Source organism: Hylobates moloch, unplaced genomic scaffold (genome assembly GCF_009828535.3).
Source record: "Hylobates moloch isolate HMO894 unplaced genomic scaffold, HMol_V3 SCAFFOLD_5, whole genome shotgun sequence".
Taxonomy (NCBI): Eukaryota; Metazoa; Chordata; class Mammalia; order Primates; family Hylobatidae; genus Hylobates; species Hylobates moloch.
This window is the reverse complement of record NW_026652280.1, coordinates 17,927,751-17,936,429: the sequence shown is the minus strand read 5'-3', so window position 1 is coordinate 17,936,429 and position 8,679 is coordinate 17,927,751.

Below are 8,679 nucleotides of genomic sequence, written 5' to 3'. Positions count from 1 at the left end.
TGAAAGAGTTATAGATTCACAAGTGCTTGTAAAAATAGTACAGAGCAGTCCCATGCACCCTTTACCCAGTTTCCCCACTGGTTACATGTTATGTAACTATAGTACAGTATCAACATCAGGAAATTGACATTGGCACAATGTGCGTATATAGTTCTATGTAATTTTATCATGTGGAAGTTCTTGTAACTGCTACCATGATCAAGATATAGAACTATCCCATCAATACAAAGATCTCCCTCATGCTATCCCTTTATAGTCACACTACCACCCTCCCCCAACCCATTCCTGATCTCTGGCAACCTCTAATTTGTTCCCAATCTCTATAATTTTGCCATTTCAAAAATGTTATGGCCCAGTGGTGACTCAAGCCAGTAATACCAGCACTTTGGGAGGCTGAGGTGGGAGAATCACTTGAAGCCAGGAGTTCAAGACTAGTCTGGACAACATAGTGAGATCCATCTCTACAAAAATAAAAATAATTTGCCAGGCATCGCAATGCACACCTGTAGTCCCAGCTACTTGGGAGGCTGAGCTAGGAAAATCCTTTGAGCCTGGGAGTTCCAGGCTGCAGTGAGTTGTGATTGCACCACTGCACTCTGGCCTGGGTGACAGAGTGTGACTCTTCCTCAAAAAAAAAAAGAAGATTGTTATGTAAATAGAATCATGTAGTATACGACCTTTTGAGACTGACTTTTTTCACTCAGCATAATTCCCTTGAGGTTCATTAAATATGTTGAGCATTAGTTTCCTATTATACTGTAATAAATTGCTACTAACTTAGTGACTTAAAACAACACAAATGTATTATCTAACAGTTCAGGAGATCAGAAATCAAAACTGGGGTAAAATCAAGGTGTTGGGGGGGCTGCATGCCTTCTGGAGGCTCTGGAGGAGAATCTGCTCTCTTGCCTTTTTCCAGCTGGTAGAGACTGCCTGTATTCCTTGGCTCAAGGCCCCACATCACTCATGCCTCTGCTTGCGCCTCGGGCTCATCATTCAGAGGTTTCTGACTCTGACTCTCCTGCCTCCCTCTTTTGAGGACCACTGTGATGACAGTGAGCCCACCAGGGTAATCCAGGATAAACTCCCCACCCTAAGATCTCTAACTCAATCACATCTGCAAAGTCCCTTTTGCCACGTCAGGCAACATACTCAAAGGTTTCGGGAATTAAGATGTGGATATCTTAGGGAAGGACATAATTCTGTCTATCACACTGAGTCTTTCAATAGTCTGTTGCTTTTTATTTCTGAATAGGAATATATAGTACATTAGTCCATTCTTACATTGCTATAAAGTATTACCTGAGACTGGGAATTTATGAAGAAAAGAGGTTTAGTTGACTCATAGTTCTGCAGGCTGTACAGGAAGCATAGTTGGGGAGGCCTCAGGAAACTTACAATCACGACGGAAAGCAAACGAGAAGCAGGCATCTTCTTCACAATGGTGAATCAGGAGAGAGAGAGAGAGATAAAGGAGAAAGTGCCATACACTTTTACACAATCAGATCTCGTGAGAACTCACTATCATGAGAACAGCAAGGGGGAAATCTGCCCCCATGATCCAATCACCTCCCACTAGGCCTCTCCTCCAGCACTGAAGATGATAATTCAACATGAGATTTGAGTGGGGACACAGAGCCAAATCATATCATCATAGTATAGATATATTTATAAAACCACTCACCAGATGAAATAGTCCCAATTTATGACTATTTCAAATAATGCTGCTATGAACAATCGTGAACAGGTTTTTGTGTGGACATAAACTTTTATTTCTCTGGGATAAATGATAGCATAATAGGTATAAGTTTAGATTGTTTTGAAACTACCAAACTATTTTCTAGAGCGGCTGTGCTGTTTTATAGTCCTACCAACAACGTATGAGAAATTCAGTTTTTCCACATTATTGGCAGCGTTTGGTATTGTCTATATTTTTTATTTTACTCTTTGAACAGGTAGGCAGCGATATCTCATCATTTCCTTAACTTACATTTCCCTAATGGCTAGTGATACCGGACATCTTTTCATGACTTGTTTGCCATCCATTTATCTTCTTTGGTGACCTTACCTTCATGCCTTTTGCCTATTTTCTGGTTGGATTATTTCTTATTTGTTTTACTATTGAGTTTTGAGAGTTCTGTATATATTCTAGACATAAGATCTTTATCAGATATGTGGTTTTCCAATATTTTCTCCCAGTTTGTAGCTTGTCTTTTTCTCTTAACAAAATCTCTCCCAGAACAAAAGTTTTTAATTTTGATGAAGCATAATTTACCAGTTTTTTTTCTTTTATGATCACTCTTTTGGTATTATGTCTATGAGCTTTTCATAAAGCTCTATGTACTGAAAACTTTTTCCTTATTTTGTTCTAAAAGTTTAAAAATTTTTATGCTTTACATTTAAATCTATAATCTATTTTGAGTTAATTTTTGTATAAGGCATGAGGTTTTGTTTTTGTTTGTTTGTTTGGTCCATGGATATCCAATTGCTCCAGACCATTTGTTGGAAAAGATATTCTTCCCTTCATTGACTGGCTTTTGCCCTTTTGTCAAAAATAAGTTGATCATATTTGTATGTGTCTATTTCTGGGTTATCTATTCTGTTCCATGGTCCATTGATATATGTGTTTATCCCCTCACCAATACCACACAATCTGGATTACTATATAAGTTTTAAAATCAAGTAAAGTGATTTCTTCTTTATTCTCCTTTTTCAAAATTGTTTCAGATAGTCTAGTTCCTTTGCCTGTTCATATAAATTTAGAATAATCTTGTCTAGGTCTGGGTGCAATGTCTCATGCCTATAATCCCGGCACTTTGGGATGAAGTGGGAGGATTCTTGAAGCCAGGAGTTCAGGACCAACTTGGACAATGTAGTTGAGACCCTGTCTCTACAGAAAATTTTAAAATTAGCCAGACATAGTGGTGCAGCATGCTTGTAGTCCCAGCTACTTGGGAGGCTGCAGCGGGAGGGTCACTTGAACCCAAGAATTTGAGGTTACACTGAGCTATGATTGTGCCAGTCTGGGTGACAGGGTGAGACCTGGTCTCAAAAAGTAAAAATAAAAAAAGAAGGAGAAGAATCTTGTCTATATGTCTATAAAAAAATCTTGCTGGAATTTTGATAAGAATTGCATCAAAACCGTACCTCAATTTAGGGCATACTGACATCTTTATTACATTGAGTCTTCAACACAATATGCTTCTTATATTAGTGTTTTGTAGTTTTCAGCATGCAAGCCCTCTTTTGTTAGATTTTCATCTAAATATTTCATATATTTTCTTGCTTTTTAATAATAAATCACTGTGGGTATAACTTTGTCATTATTACTTGAGTTGTGGTTTAGTTAGTTAACCCATAAGCAAAAATCATAAACTGAACTCCCTCAGGGCAAATTCAGCCTGTAGAGAATTTTAATGGGAAGAGATTTCCCAATACAAACTCCATACTTCTACCTCCCTGTGAAAAATTGGGAAATCTGGTAACACTAGGCCTCACATTCTTACACAGCAACAATTAGCTGGAGCCTAATGTCCACCACTTAGAGGAGGCATGCTTTCTAGTTAACCATAGCCCTCACTGTACATAATGCACATGCAGCTATGCCTGGCTTAATTTCCTCATTTGTTACCGTCTTGACCGTGGTAGGACACTGAGTTTCCACTCCTGCCTTAAATTGTGTGGTGATACGTATTGGCCTAAACAATGTTTGTTGTTTGTTGGCCTAAAAAATGTTTGGCTTATTAACTAGGCTTTCATATATCAACCATGAGGTGTATAATACATGTAAATCATCCATGTATAATACATGTAAATCATCCACACTCTTAGGTATTCATTACCTACTGTATGTATGTGTGTGTGTGTACATATATATATGTGTATATATATATATTTTTTTCCCCCAACTCCAAAATGTTCTTGTGACACTTCATTATAATCAACTGTTTCTCCCTGAGCAACAGGAGAAAGCAGAGTAAGTGGTCTTAGGAAGTGCTTTGCATAATCTAAATAATCATGTTTAGGTTTATTACATAGGTTAACTTGTGTCATGGGAGTTTGTTTTACAGGTTATTTCATGACCCAGGTGTTAAGCCTAGTACCCATTAGTCATTTTTCGTGATTCTCTCCCTCCTCCTACCCTCCACCCTCTGGTAGGCCCTAGTGTGTGTTGGCCCCCTCCATGTGTTCCCATCATTCAGCTCCCACTTATAAGTGAGAACAAGGTTTTCTGTTCCTGCGCTAGTTTACTAAGGATAATGGCTTCCAGCTCCATCCATGTTCCTGCAAAGGACATGATCTTGTTCTTTTTCAATAAGCCATTGTTTTTAAAAGGTATAAGATACAGTATTTAACATGTCCTCTCTGGTCTCCCAAAGCACCTAGTAAAAATTATTTCCTTGTGTTTCTTTAACATGATAGTGTTAAGAAACATTTTAGTTGATGGAATCTCATTTTTGTTTTTATTATTCTAACAGTGCTGAAAAGTCAGCAGAATCAGATATTGCAGATGAAATTACTATGGTTCTGAAAGGTTAAGTGATGTTTTCAATGTCACACACCTACAGAGGGCCAGGTGTCCCAATATTAAGCCTAGTGAAGAGCAATTGCTTGAGTAAAATAAAAATAGAACATGGTATCGAAGTTATAAATTGCATTCAGAAATCTGAATAATAAATTTGATGTCAATAAATATACATTAACTTGAAATTACTGCTTCAGTTATGGTTGTCTATAAAGGTCAGGCAAATCAAATTCCCGATACATTCTCTTTTAAGAGCTAGAATGAAGGAGAGAGTTTACGTTTGTTTCCTTTTGTTAAGAAAAGTCACTTTTGATAGGAGACCAACTGAAATATTATTTTTTGCACCATGACAAGTCATATGCTATACCGTGAAACACCTTCCTCTCCCACCATTTTCCCCACCTCACAGCTGTAGCTCAAGAACATGGGCCCTTTCTCATCCTCTATTTATGACCTGTGATTCATAAAAAGATAAAAAACAGAGTGGAAATAGAGAAACCAGCTGAGGGAGTCTTCTATATGGGAGCTCTTCTCTATGGCTTGGTATTTTGTCATAGAGACTCATTGGGCAGAGGTAAACCTCTGGTAAATATACAAAGGTCATGTCATTTCTCTGAGTGCTTTTTCAGCTCTGAACTTGTACTTTCCAAAGTATTTTCCCAAGAATTTATCATCTTGAGATAACGGAAGTTACATTTCAAAGCTGTACCTACAACATTCAATTTTCCTCCCAGGAATAAGAAAACTGGGTCCCCTCAGCTTAACTAAGTTCACTCTGTTTATCTCTACCAGTCATTCAAGTGCATGACAGAGTTAACCTAGTCCCCATGTAACCACTTAGCACCATCTATATGTGGCCAGGAAGGAGAGTTCATTTTTTAATATCTCACTTCTCCTAATCCATTATCCATGATAATCCATGTGTTCCTTGGGTACTTAATCATCAAAGCAACCATAAACCTCTTTTTGAAGATCAAATGGTTCTTTAACCCATTTACTTGCAGAATCCTGAGTTATAGAAAATTAATCGTAAGTGTAAGTGGGCCACTATTCTAAGTTTCTCTTGGAGCCTCTTAACGTCACAAATCAGTAATGGCTTATGGGCCAGGTGGGTCAAAATGTGGAACAAATCCCCTTGGTTGGTTGCTTTTCCCTGCACTCTCCATTTGAACTTAGCTCTCACTGCCTGCCTGGCCTGCCTGCCTGGCCTGCCTGCCCTCCCAGAATTCCGTCGATGAATTAACAAAACTCAGCCAGCCCAAGAGCTACTTAGACTTTCAACTTTCCAGTGAGGGTGCCTTTAATTCTCATCTTCCTTTCTGCACCCAGTTAGCTAAAACCATTTAGGGAAATCACCATAGGTCTTTGAAGTCTCAAAGAAGTAAGAAAGCAGTAATTTTCATTAAGCAAAAGCACCATGTTCCAGGCTAAGTTTCCCTCTATCCTTATTCATGTCCTCTTCCCTCATTACTGAGGGACTGTATCAAATTACCCCAAAATGGCCAAGGACACGGGTGGCCACTGCAAACCTCTCAGCCTCAAGAAAACCCCAAAGTCATTATTATATCTCCCTCTACATTTTTCATTTACCCAGTTAAGAGAAACAATAATTATTTCTGAACCAGTCAATAAAGAAATTCAGTTTCCATCATAACTAGAAATGTTACATTAGTATTATCCTTTATAAAGATTTCCTTCGCCAGAGGAGCTGGATTAACTCGAACATAGAAAAACTCCTGACTCTGATCACAAGAAGAGGCTTTTTAATTATTCATTATGCAGTAACTAAGTGTTCTTTGGTTAAAGGGGGAAAAAAAGCCTTCTTCTAAATAAAAACCCATTCATGAGATGGATGAAAAGCCTTGCATTTTCTAAGTCCTTCCCAAGTGTCTACTCAACATAGAGTCTCTTCATGTTAAATATATATATAATGATTAAAACATCAGTCAGAAGCGTGGGAGAAAGACAAAGAATAATAAAATGAACCCAGGAACCCAGGGAGAAGGAGTAGCAGCCCAAAAAGGAGGGTGCTGCAGATTGAATAATGGTAGGGGCTCCCCAGAATGAACTGGTCTGTGCAGATTGGACCGAGATGCCCATCATTCAGCACTTCTGCTGACCACCAGTGATGAGCTCAGCCTGACTTAAGATATAAGCAGAGGATGGAGAAAGAATGGATGTTTCTTCCTCTGCAAAAAAGACTGTTTAGCCAAGCGCAGTGGCTCATGCCTGTAATCCCAATACTTTGGGAGGCCAAGATGGGAGGATCATCTGAGCCCAGGAGTTCAAGACCAGCTTAGGCAACAAAGTGAGACACCATTTCTACAAAAAAAAAAAAATAAAAAAATAAAAAATAAAAAATAAAATAAAACAAAGAAAAACTGTTGTGAGACCCTCCTGGGACCTTAATGAAGAACCAGGGGAAATCAATGCCCAGAGAAGGACCCAAGAGAAGGGACTGAGCTGAGGATCTGGATGAAGTGTTTGGCCTTAAAAATGTCTACATCACCCTCCTTCTCCCTGAAGCTGGATGCTGCACCTGTCTTGAGGACCTGGGCGGGCCTCCTGAGCACAGTCGCAATGTGCTCCCTGGGAGTCCTTAGGATGGATAAGTGACATCCTTACACTGGATAAGCAATTTTGTCGTTCCCTAAGCATGTGGCCTGAAAAAGGCATTGTTGATGACTGTTATGACCTGAATGTTTGTGTCACCCCAAAATTCATACGTTGAAGCCCTAACCCCTATGTGATGGTATTTGGAGATGGACATTTAGGAGATATCAGGATTAGACGACATTATAAAGGTGGGGCCCTCATGATGGAATTCGTGCTCTCATAAGAAGAGACACTAGAAAGACTATTTCTCTTTCTCTGCCATGTGAAGACACAGAGAGAAGGGAGATCTACAAGCCAGGAAGAGAGCCCCCACCAGGAACAATCAGCCAGCACCTTTATTTTGGATTTCCCAACCTCCAGAATTGTAAAAAAATATATTTTCTTTAAGGTATTCAGTCTATTGGATTTTATTATGGAAACAAGAGCCAACTAACACAATGATGCATCGCTGAGAAGGGGTCAGGATATAGGGGCCACTTGTGGATGCAGCCAAGGAAGTAATCTGAAAAAGCTGAAAGGATGAGTCTGTATTTTCCCTTATACACACATTCTGGCTAAAGACAGAAAACCTTTGTATAGGCCTACTCTTCACTTGTGTAAATTTCACTCTCTATCACTCATGACTTACAAGGATCTGATTTCTAACCCTAGTTTCTACCATTTATTGGCAATATAACCCTGGGTAAGATGCTTAATGACAATGATTTATAAGATGGGTTGTAATACCTTCCTCTTAGGCTTGTGGTGAGAATTTAATGAAGTAATATGTAGAAGGCATCTGGCACAATGCTTGGCAAAATGCCATCCCAACAAGGAAGAGGAGGGGTATGCTAGTGGGAGTTGGATCTTCCTTGCAGTGGAACAGAAGTTCTAGAAGACAGTATTGAAGGGTAGCATGCCATCTCCTTCCTTTATGAGTGAGATTTTGGCCTTGTCATCATGGCCATTCCTTTTGAGCCACTACAGCCTCTCCAGCTGCCTGTAACATGTCTGCTTCCACTCTTGATTAAACAACCAAGACAGGACATTCATGACAAGCAAGTATTTTCTAGTTGTTGCCTAAAAGCAACAGTTTTTTGTTATTGCCACTTGCCTTTCAATAGCTAGTGCTTTTAATGGAATGGCAGTAGTAATACTGTCCCAAGGTGATGGGGTACTATGACTGAATAATATCCCCAGATTTTATTTCTTTTATTAAACAACAGTAGGACACAGACTCATCTCATAAATGTTAATGTGATCAAGATCGTTGCCCACTGGAAAAAATGTGTTCTAATTGAGTCGTGAGAAAGTGTGCCTTGCCATATAAAACAAAAGGAAATCAATAGCTTTCAAAGCATTAGAGTTCCCAGAGGCTCCGTGGGACCAGGCGAGTAATACTATTTTGTCAAAATCATGTTTTTGAAAAAAATTCCAAAAATCTCTCCTTCCTTCTATGGGATGGATTCTCTTAAGCATTTTATTTTTCTTGTCAATAAAGTGTCAAAGCAAGTTGACTAAATGTTGAGGTGAACACGTGATTTCAGTCTTATTACACA